The sequence below is a fragment of the Phoca vitulina genome, unplaced genomic scaffold, assembly GCF_004348235.1.
Source record: "Phoca vitulina isolate PV1807 unplaced genomic scaffold, GSC_HSeal_1.0 scaffold22, whole genome shotgun sequence".
Taxonomy (NCBI): Eukaryota; Metazoa; Chordata; class Mammalia; order Carnivora; family Phocidae; genus Phoca; species Phoca vitulina.
In genome coordinates, this window is record NW_022589725.1 from 20946787 (window position 1) to 20972365 (window position 25579).

Here is a 25579-nt window from a genome sequence, read left to right on the forward strand (position 1 = left end):
AAGAGAACACTTGTTTATACTTACTCAGGGAAATGGAGAGTTACATAGGAGATTTAAATAAATTGTGGAACACTTGGTCCTGAATAGTGCCCATTATGATACTTTAAACAGATTAAATTTAATTTAGAAGTCTCAAGTTTCCTGAGTGTCAGAAAAGGTGAAAATGCGGTCATGGGATGTAGAGACTGGCACGAGGAAAAACAGCCAGAAATTCTGAACTTGGATTTCTTTGCATGTCCTTGTGCTACATCATCACTTAAAAGTTGATCTTGATGACCACTGACATTTTATAAGCTCGAGTGCAAAGTACACTGTATTCCTTTGCCATGGATTAAAGCACATGATAGCTCTTGAGCCAGATTATAAGAATCCCTATCATAAGATTATGAGAAACGAGAGGGAAGAATCAGGATTGAAAGCCTGACCCAGAGATGACTCTCTTGTTTAAAGAAAATGTTTGATCTTGCTTTCAATGCATGGCTTCCTGAGCAAAGATCTTTACTATAATAAGTAACTGTTTGCAACTTTACCACATGGATTAGTCTGAGTCCTTAGGGAAACACAAAAGGGCTTAGTTATCTGATGACAAAGACCCACATTCCTCAGAAAGCACCCCATGTTGGCAGCTGGACAACGCAATCAAGAACTGTCATTGTGGAATCAAAGCAAACTCCCAATTTTTTATCAGAGCTCTAGTGGGTTGAATGGTGGTCCCCCAAAAGGTAATATCCACATCCTAATTCCCTGAATCTATGAATATTACCTTATTTGGAAAAAGGGCCTTTGAGGATGTAATTGAGGTACAGATTTTGTGATGAGGAGATCATCCTGGATTTTCCAAGTGGGCCCTAATTCCAATGGCATGTGTCCTTATAAGAATGAAGCAGTGAGAGATTTGACACAGAGGGGGAGGGATCGTGAGCACAGAGGCAGAAACTGGAGGAGTGCAGGCCAAGTTAAAGAATGCTGGCAGCCACCACAGCTGGAAAAGGCAAGGAACCAGTTCTCCCCAGGAGCCTTTGGAAGGAGTATGGCCCTGCCAACTCCTTGATTTCAGACTTCCAAAACTGCAAGAGAATGGATTTTTGTTCTTTTAAGCCAACCGATTTGTGGTGATTTGTTACAACAGCCACAGGAAACTAATACATCAACAGTGGATTCGGTTCCCTCCATTTATTGGTACCCTTCCTAAAGTCTGCATTTCTGGATAAGTATCTTAAAAGTCTTTCCCCTTCCATGCTCCTGCACATCCTTCTGGAATATTCTTTGTGGCAGTAGTACAAACCATTACAACCACATTTCTTGTAGATTGTATGTGTGAAATCTGCAGAGCTCAAAAAAATATTTGATCAAAAGTAACTCTTCAGTTAGTGAATTGCCTTCTTCTCGAGTTCATTCATTCCACAAATATTTGTCGAGCGTTCGCTATGTGCCAGGCATTGTTTCTGAGTAACGGAGATCCAGTGTGGAAGAAAATGGGCAAGAAACCCCACTCCCGTAAAGTTTCATAGGCAAACAATAGGTAAAATAAAGAAATAAAATGTATAGCATGCTGGGAGGAAATAAAACTACAGAGAAAATTAAAAGAAGGAGGGATAGAGAGTGGAAGTTTTCTATTCTTTTTTCAAATTTTTTTTTAATTTAAATTCAACTTAATTAACATATACTTTATTATTAGTTTCAGAGGTAGAATTCAGTGATTCATCAGTTGTATACAACACCAGTGCTCCTTACTTCAAGTGCCCTCCCCCATGCCCATCACCCAGTTACCCCAGCCCCCCACCCACCTCCCCTCTAGCAACCCTCAGTTTGTTCCCTATAGTTAAGAGTCTCTTATGGTTTGCCTCCCTCTCTGTTTTCCTCTTATTTTATTTTAGTTCTCCATTTTTTTTATGTTATGTTAATCACCATACATTACATCATTAGTTTTTGATGTAGTGTTCCATGATTCATTGTTTGCATATAACACCCAGTGCTCCATGCAGAACATAGTTCTCCATTCTTAAAGGATGATCAGGAAAGACTTTGTTGAGAAGGTGACCTTAAGGAGGTGGTTCTATAGAGAAATAGAACCAATAGGAGCTATTATTAGGAACTGGTTCACATGCCTATGGAGGCTGACAAATCCAAAATCTTCAGAGCAGATGTCACAGTTCAAGTCCAAAACCAGAAGCTGCTGGAGAACCAGGAAAATACTTCACTTCAAAGGCCATTAGGAGAATTCTCTCTTACTAGGAGGTTCAGCCCTTTGTTCTATTCGACTGATTGGATGATCAAGCAGCTCCAGGGGTGGCTAGGTTTAATAGTATGTGTCATCCACGCACTCACCTAAAATTAAGAAAGAGCTCAAAAAGATAAGTAACTAGTTTCACTGAGAAATTAAGCATCAAATATGATTATGGCAGACTCCAAAGCCTGCTTTCTTTTCATTTATTTATTAGATTTTTTTTTTTAGTACTTCTAAAAAAAAGATACTTGAGCTGTGGACTCCCAAGTATTCAGGGCTGATCTGTGTTTGTTTGTTTTTTAACATATTTTCCCCAGTGTTCTGTTCACATCTCCTAGAGCCACTGAGAATTCCCCAGCATTTGCAGGACCGCTGTAAGGGCCCATAAGACTGAATTGAAGCAGCGATAGTGGGTCTCCTCCTATATGAGCTGAAACACAGTCAGCCTGTCCAAGAATAGTGTGAAGTTTTAAAGATGAAAGGGACATGGTCCTTGCTTTAAGTTCTCCGGTAATCTCATTAGGGCGATATAACCAAGTGAAGTGATGACATAAGATAAGGGCTAGGATCTGTGACATTGACATAAGTAGACAAGAGCTCAAAAAAAAAAAAAAAAAAAAGAAGAAGAAGAAGAAGAGAAAAAAAAGAGAGAGAGAAGAAAAAAGAATACTTGGTCTGTAGAAAGTACCCAGGAAAAGGACACTGTGAGTTGAGTGGAAGAAGATATGGCAAGAGGTCTGGGGAAGGTGGAAAGTCTGTAAAGGCCAGGCTTGAGCAAATTATCTCAGAGAAAACATGTCACCCTCTTCAAAAGTTCCAAGATTTCATAACTCCCTATAACTTTGGCCAGTATGCTTTTTTTTTGGAGGCAATAAATTCATAAATGCTATAAAAGCAAATTCAACACGGAACCCTCCATTGATTTAATTTTCTTTTTAATTTTGTAGATACTACTTCATACTGAATCTCATCAAGAATAATGTGACCTGATCCATCCATCATACCAAATGACTTCCCCATTTTGAAATTTGAAATCAGTTTTTATTTTATATGCAGGCATAGCATCCCACAATAATTATAAGCAAAAAAAAAAAAAAAAAAACCCAAGCAACTAACTAATAAAACACTTTCCATCAGCATTTTCTATGATTGCAATCTATCTGCTGAAGTAGCCTGGTGTTATCTCACAAGGCAGCTTCCTTCAAATGTGTGAGTAATGGCTATTAAGTCATTTTATGGAGTCATTTCTAAAACAATACACTCTGTCATGTTACCTTAATTACCTTTAGCTGTAGCTATATTTTAAAGAACAGAACCCCTTATCATGATTGTTATAAGACAAATTCTTTTTCCCCTTGTGGGAATCATGAGGCTAATGTGTTTGCCTTTTTCCTTCTAAAATAGATCTTTATTAAAAGATCAGCACAGTCAGACTAATTGAGATCAACGGTTCTTTTCATTCTGTGTTCAGTTTACTCCTGAGCTTTTACTGCCTTTCTAGCGCTATCCTTCCATAAGACAAATCCTTCTTCTGGCAGGGGCTCTGTAACAAGCGTATTGGTGAGCATGTGCGTGCACCTCCCGATTTATAATCTCTGCTCTTATGCTTGTGCTAATTGATATTAAAATCAGAATTCCAGGGTGCCTGGGTGGCTCAGTTGGTTAAGCGACTGCCTTCGGCTCAGGTCATGATCCTGGAGTCCCAGGATCGAGTCCCACATCGGGCTCCCTGCTCAGCAGGGAGTCTGCTTCTCCCTCTGACCCTCCCCCCTCTTGTGCTCTCTCTCTCTCTCCCATTCTCTCTCTCTCAAATAAATAAATAAAATCTTTAAAAAAAAATAAAAATAAAAATAAAAAAATAAAATCAGAATTCCAGGGTAAATGCTAATAAACAAAATAAGTTCTGAACAACACAGGCCACAATTTCTGACAGTTTTATTCATGTGCATGAAACTATCAGGCTTTGCAGTTCCAAATTCAAATTCTCCACTGACTCTGAGCTCACGTCCTTGAATGTGTGACTCATACTTGTGGTAACTTCTCGGAGTCATTTTTTTAGGGATGTTGAACTTGTTTGGAGGGGCTTTAATTTGATTCTTTAGCTTTGTGCAAAGAGCTAGTTATCTGATGTGGTCTGAGGTTTGGAGTAAGAAGGGAGTAAATGTAAATAAGACATTAGCATTGTCCAGTTACTAGCAGAGTTAGAATTGATAGCTTTATCTGTAGTTCTGAAAATATCTTGGCTTATGTGGCCACTGTTGCAAACTGTAATAAAATTGAAACAAAACAAGGAAATGATGACATCGATGTAAAATAGAATGAAATTTGACCATTGCAAATGCCATGCTTTACCATATTCTGAAAGCCTAGAGAGAATGGCAAGGGCCAGCTTACTCATGCACAGGGATAGGCAACTGATCAGTAAAAATGCTTACGTCGTAAGTGAATAATGATATTTTTAATATGGATTTTTGACATTTGGATCAAATTTGGTGTTCTTTGTCAACTTTATATCAAATAGAGCTAATTATTGTTATCATTTCCTGCTAATGACTATTGGCTTTGACTATTTGTCAATCTAGCCTTACAATTTATTCAGAAGTGGTTTTGAATCACATATTGTGCTTTGTGGCAATGCAAAACCTCCTACTGAAGTATTTTTAATTATCTCATATTGAATGAACTAAAGAGTATGTGGATTCAGTACCTAACAGTTTTGATTCGTAGACTTGACAGTGAAATGATTTCAGAACAACAACAGGCCAAAATATGAAAGAGAAGAAATCATAAATTCTGAATATGTATTCTTTAATTGGTTAAATTGCACATTAAGGTTTTTTTAATATCAGAAAACACACAAAATTTACTGAGATGAAACTATGAGTATTTGAATTTGGAGAATGACAATATTTCACCCTTTTGTGTTTTACCAAGTTGTGGCTAAATCATGACCTGATAGCATCATCTAGACAAAAAGTCTGAGGAACTTCTGCACTATGAATATACGGAACCTCTGTTAGGCATTATTTCGAAATCAGGACCTCCTGGCTTTGGAAATTTTCATTTTGTGAAAGTTAAAGTTAGACATTGGCAACCAATGACTTTTACTTTCCTGCTGAAACAAAATTAATTAGGCCAGTAGTTGAGGGCCAATTTTTTGATTTCACGCCCCTAAAAATTGAATATTCACCCCACCTTAGGCATATTCATTTACTTATTTATTCATTGTAGGTATTATTAGACTAACACATACATTCATTATAAATGAATGTATACATAATATGTAAATATGTTTTACAATTATAATGAAATACTAATGTAAAAGGATGAAATAAAGATGAAAATAGTAATTTATTTATTAATGATTCAAAAAACCTCTCTGCTCTCAAAGTGAGAGCACGTGTGTTTGAATAGACTTCATGATTTTCAAATGTCTTGGTTTGACACTGTGATTCAGAAATTCAAAGCGCTGGCTCTGAGTTTAGGTATTTTTTCCTAAATGCTTTTTTAATAACTGTCAGTGGTGGAAGAAAAGATTCCTTGCACAGATTTGAAGATTGAGATGGAAGAATGCATCTCAGCTGTGTTTATTGCATCATTACATCCCTTCTCATTCAATCCCATCCACCAGCTGTAAAGGTTTGACTTTATAATGGCTGCTTAATTTTTAAGTGTTCTGCTAATTATAGTGACTTCACACATTCATTAACATGCTATAGGTATACACTTAGGGCAAGGTTTGCTGTTGGCTACAGAGAGGTAATCCATATTTCAAAGAGCCTTCTTAATAATATTATTTTTTAGACTGATCCTCTGGTAGTATCTGATTACTATTATCTCATGATGTAGGAAAAAGGGAAAGGTCAACTCTGCCAGTTTTTTATTGGTTAGCATTTGCATAATTGCTAATATGGTCCATCTTCATTTTTTTTTTTTTTTTTTTGCAAGGGTTTCATTCCTTTGATGAGGGTTTGTTTAGTGAAAATAAGCAAAGTAGCCTGTAAATCCATTTAACATGGCCACATGGGAACTGAATAGGTTACAGGATGCCAAAACTGAACACATAAGCAAGGGCACCACTGTTTAACACTTGAAGACATGGGACCCTCCTCTTTCCTCAGAAGGCCTTGAGCACCATGTGGCACCCATAACCATCTGACAAACACTAACATGGTACCAGTGTCAAACTTTATAATAAGTATGAGTAAAGCTACATTTTCTTGCAAGTGGAAGTTCTAGTATTCTTTCCTCATATTCCAGTGGATTGTTTTTCTATGTATCCTCTGAGCATAAACATGCCTCCTTGGAGAGTACAGGTTTAGGGTACAGGAGGATACTAGATCATTTTTTCTCCCCAAGAAAATAGATCATGAGTTCTTTTGGTGACTAGAGAGTTCTGGTATTTTGGAGGCAGGGAAGATACTTCAAGTGCCCATGTTGTAAGCATTATGTCTTCAAACGTATCTAAGCATATTAGATCTGTCCATTTTTGCTTTATATAGTTTGAAGATATAGTTATTAGGTGCATACATATTTACTATTGCTATGTTCCCCTATTAAATTGATCCTTTTATCAATATGAAATGTTGCCCTTTAATTTTTCTAACCTTAAAATAACGCTCGCCAATATAGTAACCACTAGCCTTGTGTGTCTATTTAATTTTAAATTAAAGACAGACAAATTAAAAAATGTAGTTCCTCAGTCGCACTGGTCACATTTCAAGTGTTTACAAGCCACATGGCTAGTGGCTACTCTATGGGATAGCACAAAAAACATTTCCATTATCTCAGAAACTTCTATTGCACAGAGCTGGCTTAAAGCTACTTCATCTGATATTAAAACAACTACGTTTTCTTTTAGTTGATGAATGCATGGAGAATTAGACCAGTCTATAATCGTAGATGGAGATTTTAACATACTTTCAAAAAGCAGGAAAAAATCAATAAGGATACAGAGGATTTGAGTAACACAACCAACATAATCTAATTCATACATTTAATACATTACCTCTAACAACAGTACCATACATATTCTTTTAAGCACATATTGGAAATTTAGCAACATAGGCTATGTGCTAGGTCATGAAGCAAGTCTCGAAACTTCAAATTATTAAAATCATACAGAGTATATTCTTTGTCAATACTAGAATTAAGCTAGAAATCAATGACAGAAAGATAACTAGAAAATCCCCAAATATTTGGAAAATAATCAACATGCTTCTAAATAACCCAGGGGTCAAAGAAGAAATAAAAATTAAAATGAGAATGTATGTATTTTGAACTGAACAATAATGAAAATACAACATATTAAAATATATGGAATGAAGCTTATGCAGTGTTTGGAAGGAAAAGCCTAGCTTTCAGTGCATATATTAGAAAAGAAAATAGGGTGACAGTCAGTGTTCTAAGCTTCCATCTCAAAAAAACTAGAAAAGAAACAGCACATTAAACCCAGAGAAAGTAGAAGGAAGCAAACACTAAAAAGAACAGAGGGGTGTCTGGATAGCTGGGTCAGTTAAGTGTCTGACCATTGGTATCAGCTCAGGTCATGATCTCAAGGTTGTGAGATGGAGTCCCTCAGTGGGCTCTGTGCATGTGCTCTCTCTTTCTCTCTCAAAATAAAATAAAATAAAATAAAAACAAGAACAGCAATCAGTGAAATAGAAAATAGGCAATAATACAGAAAATCCAGAAGGCTACAAGTTGGGTTTATTAGTTGAAAATGATTAATACAATTGATAAAACCCACTGTAACACTGATTTCTCTCTAATGAACTTAATAGCATTCATCGCTCAGATAAGAAGCTTACTTTGAAACAGTAATTTGCTGAACTTCCATGCAGGTCCATTCTCTTTCCATTATGCTGGGCTTTTTAAAAGCCTGCTTTTCATCATTAAGTTGAATCATAATCAGAGCATAATCAGGATAATAAAAGTGCTGAGGGAAGGGAGAACATTGAGAGAAAGCAAATCTGTGAACTCAAGGAGGTGACATTAAAATGAGTCTTTCAAGGGCTTCAGTGGACAGTGTAGAGAGGGAGGGACAATTAAGTCTTCATTTTTAAAAAGATGAAGAAAGAACATCTCCTCTATTTTACCGTTCAGAAAGGTAGGAGAAAATGATTGACAAGTCACAAATATTGATTTTAACAGTGGGGACAGAGCAAGTGGTAGGTCCACTTCATGCCAAGTCTCCCTGTAGGGGAGGCTTTGATTACTGAAGGCACGCACCGGGGGTTATGTAATTCCATAATCGTGAAACTCAGAGGAACTGGGGTCACACCTAAGGTCTGGGTTTTGCTATCACCATAGTGGTGTAACCTGCTCATTAGTGATTCTCAAACTTTAATGTGCATGCAGATCGTCTGGGGATCCTGTGGAAAAGCAGGTTCTAAGTGAGGAGGACTGGGTGGACTTAGTAACACGTCCACCTTCATCATCTGACTTTATAACAAGCTCCCAGGTGATGCTGATGCTGCCGGTCCCTGGACCATACTGAGTAGGAGGATTCTAACTCAGAAGCCAGAGCTAACAGCCCAAACACCCCATCTTGACAATGGCTGTCTCACCTGGCTTGTGTAGTGTTGGTGCACACAGTTCAGGATTAGTTACTAACATTTATGAAGTGTGAAGTTTCACGTAAGCATGTGAAGCTTCCCTTAAACTCTGGGAAGAGCTGGCTAGAGTGGGCCTGCTTCCATGCATGGCAAGTCAGCTGGAGAGGAGTAGAGGCTGTTGACTCAGGAAGGCCATGATTTATCTTCTGCCATAAGCCCCACCTCTATCACCCTGACCCCTTGCGCATAATCCATGGTACTTGTTCATCTGCCTTCCTAATCTCAAGGGCTCTCAATCTTGCCTAAATATTGGAATCACTGGGAAAGCTTTCCGAGGTACTGATGGCTGGGTCCCATCCCCAAAGATCCTCATGTCTTTGGTTTGGGGTGAGGCTTGGACATTCTAAAAGCTCCCAAGTGGTTCTAATGTGAAGCCAAGGTAGAGAATTTCTGTTTAAATCAATTTAGTGAGGGGCACCTGGGTGGTTCCATCAGTTAAGCGGCTGCCTTCGGCTCAGGTCATGATCTTAGGGCCCTGGGATCGAGCCTTGCCTCAGGCTCCCTGCTCAGTGGGGAGTCTGCTTCACCCTCTCTCTCTACCCCTCCCCCTCGCTCATGTGCTCTCTCGTAAATAAATAAAATCTTTAAAAAAAATCAATTTAGTGACCACTGCAGCAAGATTTTTAGCCACCATCTTCAGAAATTCTGATTCAGAAAGTCAAGACCACCCATCCCCTAATATTTGCAGGACCAGAGGCAAGAGTAAAACCCTGTTTCTTCCCACCCCCACCTCACCCCTGTTCTTTCTTGTGCCATAAAGGATCGTCTGTGCATAGGTGTGGATATCCAAGGTCTGTCCTTCCTCCCCTTCAAATGTCCACCCCTAGGTGACCCCTTAGACTCAGGTATGTGCAAAATGACTGCAAGGTCACCTCTCAAGAGGACTGACCATGGGAAGCAGACTGTGAGGGACTGGAAAGGCGGCTTGGGGCCAGTTAGAAGGGAATTCTGGTATTCCGGGAGAGTGTTTTCTGACACCAACCAATTTTCTGAACCCAGCTGGGTGTCCTACAATGCAATTCAGTTCTGATGCTAACTACTGGGAGTTAGCACCCACTCTACAGCTTAAGTGTTCAGTCCCACAAGTCTGCCCCCCTTGAGATGCTAGGCTACCCGTACCTCTGACCAGCCAGCTACAAATCAGGGGTTCCCACAACCCCCTCTTCAGGTTTGATCATTTGCTGGCATGTCTCACGGTACTAAGAAAGGCACTTATGCTTCCTGGTTTATTATGAAGGACGCAAATGAACAGCAGATGGAAAAGTATGTGGGGCATGGTCTAGAGGGTCTGGAAGGACAGAGCACAGGAGCTTCTGTCCCCACGAGTTGGGGTGTGCCACCTCCCAGCATGTGGATGCGTTCTGCAACCCAGAAACTCGCTCAATGCTGTTCTTCAAGAGTTTTTATAACGCAGTCTCCAGCTACCCGCCTTCCCCAGAGAGTGGTACTGGGGGCTGAAAGTTCCAGTGCTCTAATCACTTGGTCCTTCTAGCCATCAGCCCATCCTGAGGCTATCCAGGGGCCCTACCTTAAGTCACCTCATTGGCAAAAACTCAGATGGGATGAAAGGGACTCCTTATGAATCACAAAAACAAACAAAAACCCCCACTCCTATCACTGAGAAAATTCTAAGGGTTTTAGGAGCTCTGTGCCAGGAACCAGACACAAAGACCAAATCTTATGACACCCCACCTGGGGTGTCATAGCATTCCAGAGGCTGTGTTTCCAGAGGAGCTTGCCCTGTGAGGAGTGTGTGCATGGAGGAGGCCAGAAGGGGGCTGTGAGGAGCCCTTTGTCCAGATCTAAGAGTGGTCTCCTAGGAGGTCTGGGGTGGGCCTGAGAGCCTCATTCACAGTCTCTCCCAGGAGATTCTGAAGCAGACGATCCACAGGGTTCATTGGGAAAGACAAACCCTGCGAGAGAATCAGGACCAAAGAGGAAAAGTTTCCTCTCTTCCCCCACGGCCCCACCCACCCCGCCCCCGGCCTCTGTTTCACCGTTCTCAGTGCTAGTCAGATCCTGGAAACTGCACTTGGAACGTCGAATGGGGAATTTGTCATGCTTTTGCAGATGCATCATGTTTGGGGAAGTTGGAAGCCAAATACTTGGAGTTTCCAAACGGTCTATCCCAGGAGAGAATGGCTGCAGGCTTTGAGAAAATTAGAGAGATTTAGGCTGGCTGCACCCTCTGCTTCTGGGAGCTCTTTCCACTCGAATGCTATTGTCATATGTGGCCTGAGAAATAAAAGAGAAGCCAGACATTCAAGCAGGCACTGCCTCCATCCAGGTTTTCCCCCCAGAAAGTTGATCTAAGCCCTGGCTTCAGGATTTTGAGATAATGGGAGCTTATTTGATTGAGTTCTTTCTGGGTGTCCAAGCGGTGTCTGTGGGGTTGACTCTACCATCTTGATGTTATGCAAGGAAACCGAGATAGGGCAACTGGCTAGGAGCCCAAGCTCATGCAACTCTCCACCAGCCAGAGTTGAGAAGTGAAGCAGGGCACCCGGCCCTAGACTCATATTCTTGAAACCACTAGCCTACATGGTCTCTTTAAAACATGTGTGTAAATGTCCCGCAGCTTTCCACTGAGACTCCCAGCGGAGCCTTCTTTTCTTGAGTGCAAAGGAGAAGGGCTATGCCTTTAATGTTTGTCACAGCCTTAGCAGGCCCTGCGGCCTCAGGGCAAAACAAACCACTGAAAAATACCCATGGGCGCATTTCCTACTTCCTCTTACAAAGCCAGGAAATGTGCTCAGTGTTTAAGGGGCTGTCATTGTACCAGTAGTGCTCATGAATCATGGATATACAGGAACTCCCAGGGGTCAATATTCCTAAGAAACCAGACTGGACTCCCCTTACCCGGTCAGGAAAAGATAAAAGGCTAAATTATTCAGAGCAGTTAATCGCTGATTCTCATCCTAAATATCTGAAGAAGTTGGGAATAAGAATTCCCCAGCCTGCTCCAGGAGCCCTGTCTCTGGCAATTCTATTCCAACCAAATTCTATAAACCAGAGCTTTACAAACTGGCAGCCAGGCTGAAATAACCAGCAGACACAATGTATTTGACTCACACATTGTTATAGTGGGGTTTTTAATCTTTATTATTCTTTCTTTTCCTTTTTTTTTTTTTTAAAGTAGGTAGGCTCCATGCCCAGTGTGGAGCCCAGTGTGGGGCTTGAACTCACGACCCTGAGATCATGACCCCGAGCTGAAATCGAGAGTTAGACGTTTAACCGACTGAGCCACCCAGGCGCCCCTTTGTTATTCTTTTATTTTCTTTTTGAATTGGATCTCAACTTTTAAAAATCGGGAAATTTCCCATTTTAAGATGTTTCCTGGCTTCTTTTGAATATTGGAAGACCTAGTCATTTTGCGTCCAAGTTCCCACTTGGCAGTACTTCTCTGGAGCTGGGGAATGAGCTCCCCCTTTAGATGGTCGTATGCACTCCCTTTAGCCCCAGTCACCACCACAGCCACGTACCACCACCAAGACTGCTTCCTCCTATAGGCATTAGCATTAATAACTACTAACATCCTGTTGTTCAAGGTCCCTTGTAATTTATGTGTATATGCTTGTACAAGCCCTGCCTCCACAGGTCATACCTAGGAGATGATTATTGCTTGGGGATTTATACCAGATTGCAAAATAACCCTGAATGCCCACCCGACCTGCAGTCCCTAAGTGCCTTACCCCGATGGCATGGTTTGCTTCATGCATGCCAGTTCCAATGTATGGTGGTAGATGTCTGGGACTTTGATCAGGATTCCGTGGCTATCTAGGCTCCTCCTGAAAGACTGCCATGATTGATTAGTGATGTCTGCCATGGTCGCTGCACCTGCTCCCATCAGCCCCATGCTTCCATCCCATTTCCCTTTTTCTTTATTTTGTAGTTCTTCTTTGCCTCTTAATTTTTCTGGCATTTCAGCCACGTCTGAGCTCACTATGTGTCACTCCTAAGCTGTAGCTACCAACATTAGTGAATGTCTTCTTGTTACATCTTGCAAAAGACAGGTTGATTGTTTTTCTAACCCCCAATTGAAGAACTTGAGAAAATTGCCCCATTACAGGTATTTTTCTTCATGAACAACGAAGCTATCCTCCAGGACTGAGCCACGGAAACCCAACCCCCTCTCACCAGGCAAGAGTCTATTGTCAGGCTTGGGCTCTGCCCCTGGAAGGGAGAACAGCCACACTGCCCATGCTGTTCAACTACCTTATTCCCCTTGTTCTGGAACCGATGTCGGGGCCCATCCCAAGAAGTCGAGGGAATCCTCAATGTGCAGGACCCAGCTGACTGTATCCTGGTGTTCCCAGTGTTCTCAGGATGGGCCTGGGTGTTCAGGAAACCCACTCTACTCACCTCTTCCTTATCTTCAGAAGTCATATGAGCAGAGGGTCAGTCCTAAACAAAAAGCAAACTGAGGAAAGAATCACCTACCTGTGTTCTGGGATTGATGGTTAAGTGTGGGCAGGGTCACTTCTACAGACTAAGATTGGAACATGCCAGAAGTCACCACAAACCTCCAAAAGCATTGTTTGCTCTCTGATTTCCCCTGCTCTTTCTTCCCTTGTAATGTTTATAGTTTTCTTATACTGTTCACCTGCCATTTCTACCTCCCCAGTGCTAGGTCCTATAGGCAATGGGAACTTAGTACAACAGCACAATCACATCCTTGGATGCCCCCAGTGTCTGGAGGTGGGCTCTGATTTTCTCACTGCTCCTGGATGGTGGGCAGAAGTTACACTGTCTTTATAGTGCAACAGTCCTTATGACCAATGGGGGGACAAGGGCCTTGGAGGTAAGGTGAGCATCACGCAGCTGCTGAGTGGAAGTATCCTTAATACCAACCTGTCACAGGGGCGCCTGGGTGGCTCAGTTAAGCGTCCGACTCTTGATTTTGGCTCAGGTCATGATCTCAGGGTCATGAGATTGAGCCCTGTGTCAGGCTTCACGCTCATGGGGGAGTCTGCTTGAGCTCCTCTCTCCTCCCTCTGCCCCTCCCCCATGTTCTCTCTCTCTCAAAAATAAGTAAGTCTTTTAAAAAAAACAACCTCTAACAACTGTGTGAGTTTAAAGACAACACAAAAACACATATACATGTTGAAGTTTCTTAGAAGTGGCTTATCCAGGGAAAAAAAGAGCATTTATCAAAGGAATAGTAAGCAGTGAAATAGAATATTAGTCATAGGTGAACACCTGAGAGGAAAAAATTAAATGCCCAAGTCGTAACTGCATAGTTTGACAATTTTTTAAAATGTTATAAAGTTATCACGTACATCAAGATACAGAATATTATCAACATCCCAGAAGCTTCCCTCATGCTCCAGTCCAATCAGTATCACCTTCATCCTGAAGTAACCACCATTCTAACTTCAGGCAATATTGAGATTAGTTTTTCTAGAAGTTTCAGAACTTTATATTAACAGAATCATACAGTCTGTAGTCTTCTGCATCTGGCTTCATTTTTGTTGTTGTTGTATGTAGCCATAGTTGGGCTTTTTTTTTTTTCGTTGTTATACAGTATTTGAATACATTACAATTTATTTATCCATTCCATGGTTGATAGACACTTGGATTGTTTCCAGCGTATGACTATAATAAGTAGTGATGTTATGAACACTTGTACTGTGGAGAGAAATGTAAAGACTTAAGAATAACTGCCTCTGAAATAAAAATTCAATACAATCAAGGAAAAGAAAGCATTTCCCTAGAAAGATTCTCTTCTATATGAATTTCCTAAATGATGACACCCAGAATGGGATGTTTTCTGCCCCTTCAGCAGTCTCCTACACTGAAACATTTTATATGGTTGAGTGGGCTATGGCCAAAGTCTTCTGCAAAGAAAATGCTTCCCCAAAGCTCTAAACGTTGACTTACCACAAAGCATTTCTAGTACTTTCTAGCATTTCACCACTAGAGGGCAAGAACGACTCCGTGATGCTTGGCTTTGCCAGACCTGGAGTCAAAATGATTAATCACGGCTAGGCAAAAACAAGAAGCCAGACAGAAAAGGGGAAGAGCACAGGAAGGCAAAATAAACATCCATAAACTTAAACTGTTCTGGGTAGGGAGGGTATGAAAAATGTCACCCATGAGTCACTTTCTTTCTTTCCGTCTTTCCTTTCTCCTTCCAGTTCTTAAAAATCAGTTCCAGGGTCCTCACTTGTTGAAACCACCACTTAGCAAGGCAGGACTGGGTCAGACAGATCGCAAAGGGTGTTTTTCAGCACAGCCTAGAGCCTTGATTAGGGAGGGAGGGAAGCTTATGAACCCTCAAAACCCAGGGGTTCTGGGCAAGCAACAGGGAATCCTGCCACCTCTTCTGCCTTACAAGTAATATTTCTTCCACTAAAACCACAGCGTTGACTAAAGTCAAGACACTGGTGGGTAAGCTGTGACACCTCTCATCTCTCCCCCCCTCCCTCCAGCCACCCCCTCTCACCTCCCACAGACTTACCCAAGATTACAGACTGAGATGTGTTGCTTTTGTTGGGGGGGGCAGGAAAGGGGGAGGCAGGGTAGGGAAATTCATTATGAAGCCAGTTGCCTTCAGACTATTTATAATAAATTTCTACTAGAAAAGGACATTTGGCTGACAACCGTTTTCTTCTGCCTGGGCATGACCAAATACAGTAAGAATTCAAAATGAAAACTGAAAAGCAAGGAAGAAGAGCCTACAGCTGGAGCAGTCTGTTTTCACATCCCACGCTGGCGAATGACAAACTCAGAGAGGAGCCTCCTGTGTATTCCCTGTCCCCATTATCTCCTTTTGCTTCTCTGAAGGGCTAAGAAGCCTTCAGTGTTAGCCAAGGCTCCTTCCCGCTGCAGCTTAATTTTCCTTTCATAATTTTAAATACAGATCATGTCTACAGCGCAGCAATTAATGGATAGCCTAAAGACTTATTTTTTCAAACTAATTGATATGTAGGAGAAGTTTAAATAACATAATAGGGAAAGGGGAAATTTTAATGATGTGTGCACAGTGACTTTGGAATTTCTTTTTGTTGTGAAAGTAGCAAAAACATCTGATTAATAAGGGGATGTGACCAAAATATAGAATTGATCTGGAAATCTTACCCTCCTGACATTCTTGAGCATGTGATTTGGAAGGGAGGAAGATTCAGACATCTCAGAAATGCGGGTGAGGTGAGGTTCAAGTCCTCCCCACCGCCATCAATTCTAGAGTATTGCTCATAAGAGAAATGAAGGCCAGAATATATTTCAAGTTGTGCTCTTAGGTAAGCAATAAGAAATGGGGAAACGATGCTAGTATTTCTATTGTAATGCTGTGGCCAAATCCCTCTCTTGATTTAGACTTGGGAGGGAAGTCTATAAAGGTCAAGTTCACCCAGATGTAACAGAACATTCCAAATCACCAGCTCTTCCTGACTCAGGACTCCCTCCAACTTCTAAGAAATACAAGAAATGTGTTGTAATTAATGACATTTCCTGCAAAACAGGACAAGACAAAACAACCCACCTTTCTAATTTCTCCATTCTGCATTCTAGCAAGTTTAATAGGAAGGTTCAGAACCTCACCAAAGAAAGAATACTTCTTCAAGTGGGGGAAAGCAAGAACATCTTATTTTAAGAAGCAAGTGAGTAATGTATGATTGGAGATTATGATGGCAATGTTTCCAACGTCAGAACTCGGCGTTTGTAAGGAAACAGAATTCATACCAAGCATAAAGAATAGAGGAGAAAATCCCTTACTTTTAAAATGTACTTTTTTCACACTGGATTCATACTACACTCGATCTTAGCCAAAAGGCCGAGAAGCGATTCACACTGTATTCATGTCATGAAAATATATGAATGACTTTGGCCAAGCCACTTACACTTTATGGTCTTCAGTCTTTTCAAATATAAAATTACCACATGGATTGGTGACTTTTTGGGACCCCTCGGTGCTAACCACATACTTTATTTTGGTAGCCCTAGACGTGTTTAGTTTAAGTAGACATCAGGTGAACAGAATTGAATAAATAGTAATCCTTAGTTCAGGATACACCCCTCAAATGGGTCCACACAAGATGATATTGGTCATATATTTATAATATAATTAATACCAGTGAAATAATTGTACAACCCAAAAACAAGAACACTGGCTTCTCCCTGCTCTGGTATCCCTGCCTCTCTCTCCCCACCCTCTTATCCTCCAAGGTAAATCTCAATCTTGTATGTATAATTCTTGTACTTTTATATTTGCATAGGTATATGAATCCACATCCATTATACATATATATATGGACATACATATATATATACATGTATATACATCATATGCATGTGTATTCCTGACATTTTATTGACATTCCTGTGGTATTTTATTTTTTGGTTTTAGTTGTTTTTAACTTCATAAAATAGCATCAAATGAAGTTAAAAGTATCTACTGAACTATGAGAATATATGTAAATTTATCATGATCAAGTATTATACCATATATAATCTTTTGAGACCTATGTTTTTCACTTAAAAATATATTGATAGACCAACAGAAAGTGCACATATATTCGCCAAAAGATATGTACTAGAATGGTCATAGCTGCACTCTTTATAATAGCCCCAAACTGGAACTGGCCAAATGTCCATCAAGCATTACATCAATAAATACAATGTAACATATTCACACAATTTAATACTATTCAGCAATGAAAATGGACACAATGGCATACAGAATAATGGATGATTTCCACAAACAAAATATTACATGAAAGAAGCCAGATACAAAAAAAGTATATGTGGTTTATTACATGTATATGAAGTTAAAAGAATAGCTATCTATCCTACTAAGATAGGGTGGGGGACAGGGTGGCTAGTGATTGGAAGGTGGTGAGAAGGGAACTTCTGGAGTGTTGGTAATATTCTTTTTCCTGATCTGGGTGCTGGTTAAATGGATGTGGTCACTTTGTGGGAAAAAAAAAAAAACAACTACCCATAAATCTATACATTTATTGTACCAGTTATTGTTGATACCATTTCCAAAACTCAGTAACCTAAAACAGTAAGTATTCAATATTAGTCATAAGTTGGTGAGAATTCTTCTGCTCTTGATTGGACTCAAACATGTGTTAGCTAAAAGCCAGGTACACTGCTTTGCTGATCTTGGCCAGACTGTCTTTCAAGTTCGGGGGTCAGCTGGCTTTAGGCCGATCTAAGATGGCCTCAGTTAGAACAACAGGATCTCTCCAAATGGTCTCTTGTCTGCCAGTAGGTGAGCTCAGGCTTGTTCACATGTTGGTAGTAGGGTTCAAAAAGCAAGAGTGGAAGCACAGGAGGCATTTTAAGAAATGGGACAGTGTCACTTTTGCCATATTATATTTACACAAAAAAAAGGGCGCAAGTGAGGAGTGAGGAAATGCAGTCTTTTTAAAAATTGACCTACTACAATTATGATATATGCACTTTTCTTTATGTAGATACTAATACATATTTTTAAATTAAATTAAGGGGCGCCTGGGTGGCTCATTCGTTAAGCATCTGCCTTTGGCTCAGGTCATGATCCCAGGGTTCTGGGATCGAGCCCCTCATCGGGCTCCCTGCTCCGCTGGAAGCCTGCTTCTCCCTCTCCCACTCCCCCTGCTTGTGTTCCCTCTCTCACTGCGTTGCTGTCAAATAAATAAATAAAATCTTTAAAAAATAATAATAATAAAATAAAATTAACTATATGTCTATACGATTTATCTACATTGCTAGGTGTGATCCCAGTTTGCTTTGACTTCTAACACTCTATTCCATGAATATATTACAGTTTGTGTATCCACTGTCCTGTTGATGGGCATTTTAGGGATTTCCAGGTTATCACTGTTATAAGCAGATCTGCTATGAACATTCCTGCACATATCCCCTAGTATGCAAACTCTGTTCAAGAGTTTTTCTTGGCTGTATACCAAAGTGTGAAATTGCTATGTCATAGGGAATATGAATTTACAAAATGATACGAAATAGTCTTCCAAAGTAATTGCACCATTTTACACTTCCCTCGGTAGTATATGAGAGACCCTGTTGATTCAGACACTTGTCAACGGTTGATATTCAAGTCAGTCTTCTTACTATTTCCCATAAATAAGTATAAGATGGTATAGCATTGAGGCCTTTTTTGCCTTTCTCTGATGAAGAGAATGAAGAAAATGATCGTTTCTTTTTGTTTGTTGTTGCTTTGGTTTTAGCCATATGTGTTTCTTAAGTAAAATACCTATTTGTATTTTTTGCTTATTTTTTAAGCTGGTTATTTTTCTCATTGCTTTATAGCAATTTTTATATATTCTCAATCCTATGCTTTTGTCAGATGTGTGTGTTGTGAACATCTTTGTCAGTTCATAACTTGTTTCTCACTTTATTCAAGGTGTCATTGGATTAACAAATTTCTTAATTTAAAGCATTTAACTTTTGCTTTAATGTTAGTTATTGAGGCTTGGTTCAGCAACACTTAAATACCCCAAGGTCTGAAATATATTTATTTATACTTCTTCTAAAAGTTTTAAAGTTTTAGTTTTGGCTTTTAAATCTTTATTGGAATTTTATCTTTGTACATAGTGTGTGGTGAGGATCAAATTTCATATTTATTTAAATAGATGGCCATCTTTTTAAAACTTCATCTATTGGGGCGCCTGGGTGGCTCAGTCGGTTAAGCGGCTGCCTTCGGCTCAGATCATGATCCTAGGGTCCTGGGATCCCTGCTCAGCGGGGAGCCTTCTTCTCCTTCTCCCTCTGCCTGCCACTCTGTCTACTTGTGCTTTCTCTCTATCTCTCTGTCAAATAAATAAATAAAATCTTAAAAAAAAAAATAAAATAAAACTTCATCTCTTAAATAATTTCTTTTTTTCCCATCGGTCTGCCATGCCACCATGTTCATATATCAAAGTTCCATACACCCATGGGTTAATTTCTGGGCTACCTATTCTATTCCATTGGTGAACTTGTCTATCCTTGTGTCTGAACCAATCTCTTGATTACTGTAACTCCAAAACACAGCCTGTTTCTGGTAAGATGCCCCTCCCTATTCCTAACGGGCTCATGCACTTCTGAGGCCAGCAGTTAAGAAAAGTGAGCTCATTCTTGACTGGTTCAATAGCTTTAATTCATCTTAAAGAAGCACCAAATCTGGAACTTTTTTGGTCAATATCATCTGCTGACAAATAGAAAATATTTCAAAATAACCCAGCCTGTACTTGTTCAGCTTTCTTTCCACATTATGAAAATCATAACAAATATCTCTAAGCCCATGATTCTCAAACTTTAATATACATGTGAATTACCTGGAGATCTTGTTAAAAATGCAAATTCTGTGGTGAATGGAGGCAATACCGCTGGTCCTAGAACCACAATATGAGGATCGAGGCTTTATAAAGTGATTTTATCCCACACAGCTGAGTTGCAGAACTTTTTCTTCTAGAGATGGCCTTCTAGCTATCTTTTGAAAACATTTTGAATTTTTTATCTCAGTCTTCAGTCAAGTCAAAAACCTTTCTTGTTTCTTGTTGAGGTCTTTTTTCCAGTATAGGCTCAAGTTGAAGTCTATTAGACCAAGTAAAATATTTTCCTGCAAAGGTTATGGATTATTCAACTGAATAAATATCTACTTGAATGTGATAAGACCTGGATAACACAATGGGAATAGGAGAGGAAAGAAAAAAAAACCCATAATATCCTGTTCTCCAGTCTACCTACTGTGATAATATATATATCAATTTTCCCTTTGTTCCTCCTTTATTCTACAAAAAAGCTCCCACCAACTTTTTATTCTAGCAAGTCATTGAGGGAATACAAATATGTAAGCTTCTTGCTAGTGTTTGGTAGGAGAGGAGGTCATTATACGTAATTGGAGACTGTCATTTAAAAATAACTGAGTTTAGGGGCGCCTGGGTGGCTCAGTCGTTAAGCGTCTGCCTTCGGCTCAGGTCATGATCCCAGGGTCCTGGGATGGAGTCCCGCATCAGGCTCCCTGCTCGGCGGGAAGCCTGCTTCTCCCTCTCCCACTCCCCCTGCTTGTGTTCCCTCTCTCGCTGTGTCTCTCTCTATCAAATAAATGAATAAAATATATTAAAAAAAGAAAAAAAAGAATAACTGAGTTTGAATTCCGACTTCATTATTTACCAGCTGTGTGACTAGCTGTGTCACTTAGCCATTAAATAATAATAGTATTTACTGCCTAGAATAATGGGAGACTTCAAAGAGGCAATTCACAGAGATAATCCATGCCAGTCACTTAACCTAGTACCCAGCATATAGTAAATGTTCAATAAATATTCATAGTCATAGTCATTACAGAACAGTTACTAAAGGCCTAGGAGAAGAAAACCCTGTGCTTAAAGCATTGGCTATTGGTTTGTTTTATGTGTGGTAACTGTAGACTTTGATTTCATGGAATAACTCAGAGTCAAGTCTCTCTACAGTGATTCACAATTCCCAAATCAATAATACTCACTGATTTGGCAATTCATCTTGCATGACTAGCTCATGTCATTATAGGATTTTGCCTTGGCTCACCAATTATATATTTTTTAAGTTTCTAACCCTTTAGAAACAACTTATATACTATTCAGGATTCCCCAAGCAACTCCCTAGAGCCAATTATATACATTAGTGGGTGCTCAATAAATATTCATTCCTCAATTCAGTGATTAGTTGAAGTAATCCACATACCTCCACAGGAACCCATGCTGGGTGAATCAGGAAAAGCATCTTAAGGCTTATTCTCTTTAAGAAATTGGTATATTATCAGTGTGTTCACATTTGTTTCTTGAACATGATTTTCCTGATGTCTTAAGAGAACTCACAAGAGTTCATATGCTGATAGGATAATCATCAATGAGTTTCCAAATTCAATTAGAAACTAAATAATTCCAATCAGTTGCTTGACTTTCAACACATTATTTTGACCTCATAGTAGACCTAACTTTCTTGAAAGAGTCCATACCATCATGGTGTCCATGTTTGACTTGACAGACAAATCTCTAATTGTATTCTGTTATATGGTTCCCAAGTTGGTTACTGATTTATTAAATAAATATTAGACATAAAAATAAATATTTTAGGGGAGTAGGAGAAGAAGGTGAACAAAACTTTGTGGATGAGTAAAGGGGAAAGAAAGCCAAATTGCCAGTTATTTTTCTGCTAAATTTTAATCCAAAAGACTATATTTTAAATCAGGTTTCCCTCAATCAGTGACATTTCTACTTGAAAATATTGATTGCATTTGGCTCACAAGTATGAAATGAAACATACTTGCATAAAGCAAACAAGTTTAATTTGTGTATTTGTATTAATGACATTTGATCAAGGCACAGGAACTGTTAGTAAAGAATCATGTACTTACTCTGTTTGTTTGAGACATAAATGATGGAAAGTCATTAATTGTTGAGATGGGCCATTTTCTTTGAGACAGAGCATTTGATTAAAAGACAGGCTAAAGAGAAGAAATGCCAATTAACTTTTTAGTTATTTGAAAAGCATTGAAAATGCATTTTGACCGTTAGATATTAAAAATTTATTTTAAAGCAAAAGCCTTTTCCTTTAAACATACATTAATTATATCTCTGGTGTTATTATTCAATTATTATGCAAAAGCAATTTTCTTAAGGATATGGTTATATTTTTGTTATTAAATCCAGTGCAGTAACAGATTTGGAATACATTGGGTCTTCTGATGGGATAAACTCTTTTTGAATATGCTCACTATACCACACATTATTTATTCATCTCAGTGTTCAGCATAGTTTTTCTTGATAGCCTTTCTTTCGCTTGAAATGTTATGTAACAAAAACAGCAGAACCAATTGGCATTTGGGTTTATCCCACTGTTCCATATGCTGCTGGATGAAGAGGGAAATAAATGTGCATCATCACTATGCTGGGCACATTTCAGCCTTTCTTTTCTCTGGTACATCAATTTCTCTTCTCACAGAAATAATTTCACAGCAGTTTGAACTCCTGTTTATAAGCAAGTCAAATAATACCAACATGCATCAGACAGTGGGACACATCCATCTCAAAATCCCTGCAATTTGCACACACCTAAAATATGTCAGCTAATAAACTCAAACTAAGTTAATGTCTTAGTTTGGGTTCCCCCAGAAGCAGACCCTGGGACAGGGATGTGAGTACAAGGAGTGTTTCTGAAAAGTGAGGAATAGATCTCATTTGGGATCACTTCTCAGAAACATTCCTTGAACACACATCCTTGCCTCAAGGTCTGGTACATCTGAAATTAATATAACACTGTATGTTAACTATACTGGAATTTAAATAACTAAGTAAACAAATAAATAAATATCAAATAAAAATGAGTGCCTGAGAAGTGATCCCAGGAAACTAGTAGGGGGTAGGGAAGTGAAGTAGGAAAGCGAAGGCAGCCAATAAAAATGTGTGTTTGTTATTAAGTAAGTTACGACTGTGGGCAACTGGTGCTCAGTCCTAGTAGGGAACTCTGGAGGACTATTTAGAACATGCACTTTAGAGTTATTCCATCCAAGGGTTAGGGCCCTTGGGGTATACATATGCCAACTCCTGGGTGGCACTTCTAGCCAGCTATGCTCTCCACTAGAGAAAACAGGCAGTTGGAAATAGGGCAGTCTGCATTGCAGTGGTTGTTCTGCAGAGTTCTATGTTGGACAATGATATTCACTGTTATAGTTAGCCTCCAGAATTGAGTGAAAAGCCCCCCAAGATTATATTGTTATAGCCTTAATAATTCAACTTTTGATGGCATTGAACCCAATACCTTGTATCTGATATAAGTACCTTGACAATAGTCAAGTGTGTTTACAAAATATTTTCTAAATTTGTTTACAAAATATTTTCTAAATCTGACACTACTGTCTTGGCAAAACTTAATAATTAAATATATGAATGATTATCAATAATATGTGTATATAGGAATCGCCTGCAACTTATTTATGTTCTAAATCAGTGGTTCTCAAACTTTAGGATTCATCAGAAGCAGCCATGAATGATACCCACAGATGCCTGAGTCCTCACACCCAAAGTTCCTAAATTCAGTACATTTGGTGTGGGCCTGAGAACTTGCATTTCTAACAAGATCCCAGGTGATGCTGATGTCCTGTGTAACCTCACACACTTTGCTTCTCCCTGCCCTAATCATTTCTGTGTTTATCATTATTACCAAAAGAAGTATGTTATATTCTTCAGATAAAAAATGTTGAAATATATTTTCAATCTAATTCTAACTGGAAGAGCTAAGCAGAGGACGTTTTTCCCACCCCGGAAGAAGTCAGACAACTTAGGAGTGGAATCTGAAATATTCTACCCATGGCTGAAAATTCTGTCGTATCTTTTTTTTTTTCTTTTTAAGATTTTTATTTATTTATTTGAGAGAGAGAATGAGAGACAGAGAGCACGAGAGGGAAGAGGGTCAGAGGGAGAAGCAGACTCCCCGCCGAGCAGGGAGCCCAATGCGGGACTCGATCCAGGGACTCCAGGATCATGACCTGAGCCAAAGGCAGTCGCTTAACCAACTGAGCCACCCAGGCGCCCTGTCGTATCTTTTTGATTGACATGTATTGAAAGATGGTCATTCATAATTAGGACTCATAGGTAAGGATTAGGTTGATAGGTTTCTGAGTGGGGTTTTGGATAGCACTATCAAAACTTATGCATGTAATCATGTTTTCCACTATTCCTAGGTCACTGATCTCTGCTGCATCATGGGATATTTTCAAATTTTAGATGTTTTATTCTACTTGGCATACAATTAGATAAAATGGCTCTGTCTTTAAAACATAATTCAGAGTTCTTATATTTTTCCTTTTTAAATTATTTTGTAATGTAATTGTATGTGCAACAGAGAGTAAGGGGAAAGTGACACAGGTCGGCCCTTGATAAAATTTGGTGGCAGTCACTTGGACAAGTATGCAAAAGGACTGGAGTTTAATGATGTCCGGTACTTAGAGTCTTAGGTAATTCCTACTCTGTGACACCAAGGACAGGGAAACGCTTTTGTGCTATTATTGCATGTTGCTTATAACTTGATCTTGGTACTTATCTCAGCGTATCACATCATTGTTTAAGGCTTCATATCCTCCCACTGGTCTGGGGACTCCTTGAAACTAGAGCTATGTCTCATTCATATCTCTACACTTAGCATTAATCACAGTGCCAGGTATATGGAAGGGTACTCACTACATTTTAGATAAATGAGTGAATAAATTATTGAATGTGTGAGAGAGTAAAGGCCAAAAAATGAGTAAAGGTTGAGATTGAGCCATGATTCAGTGGCATTTGCCATCCAGAACTATACTGCAAGCATCGGGTTGTGTACCATGATCTGAGATTATGGTGGCTCTCTGGCTGGCAAGGCCAACCAAGAACCAGAACAGATGTGGTAGAACCTACTAGACTTTCTGTCACCAGTAGCTTTCCCTGAAGACATTTATTCCTGTCTAAGTAAGGATGCCGATGATCTGTCAGAAGGGCTTTTAGTACTCTATATTGGATAATCTGAAGAAATCACCCAAGTTTTTGGAAGCAACCTCAGGGTTGTGCATGCCAGGAGATTGTTAATTGATGAGAAGGTGGAAGCAGAAAGTAAGATTTAGCTGACTAGCTCTGCCTTGTTGTCTAAGCAAAGAAAAAGGAATCATATTTTGTCATTGATTTGCAATAGCACTTAATTGAAGTCACCCAGGGCTGCCTTTACAAGAGTAACTTCATTATAGCCATACACTATAGGTTCTATAGACACTTTTAATCCAGTGATAACAAAAGAAGAAAAG

At 39.4% G+C, this 25579-nt stretch overlaps 1 protein-coding gene and 1 pseudogene across 3 annotated transcripts in view; one reads left to right on the forward strand and one right to left on the reverse strand.

The window, feature by feature from the left end:
• Positions 1 to 25579, forward strand: part of PLCB1 (phospholipase C beta 1) — a 667247-nt gene that overhangs the window by 619335 nt on the left and 22333 nt on the right. The gene's annotated exons all lie outside the window — the stretch shown is intronic.
• LOC116642088 lies at positions 16489 to 16630 on the reverse strand (annotated as a pseudogene).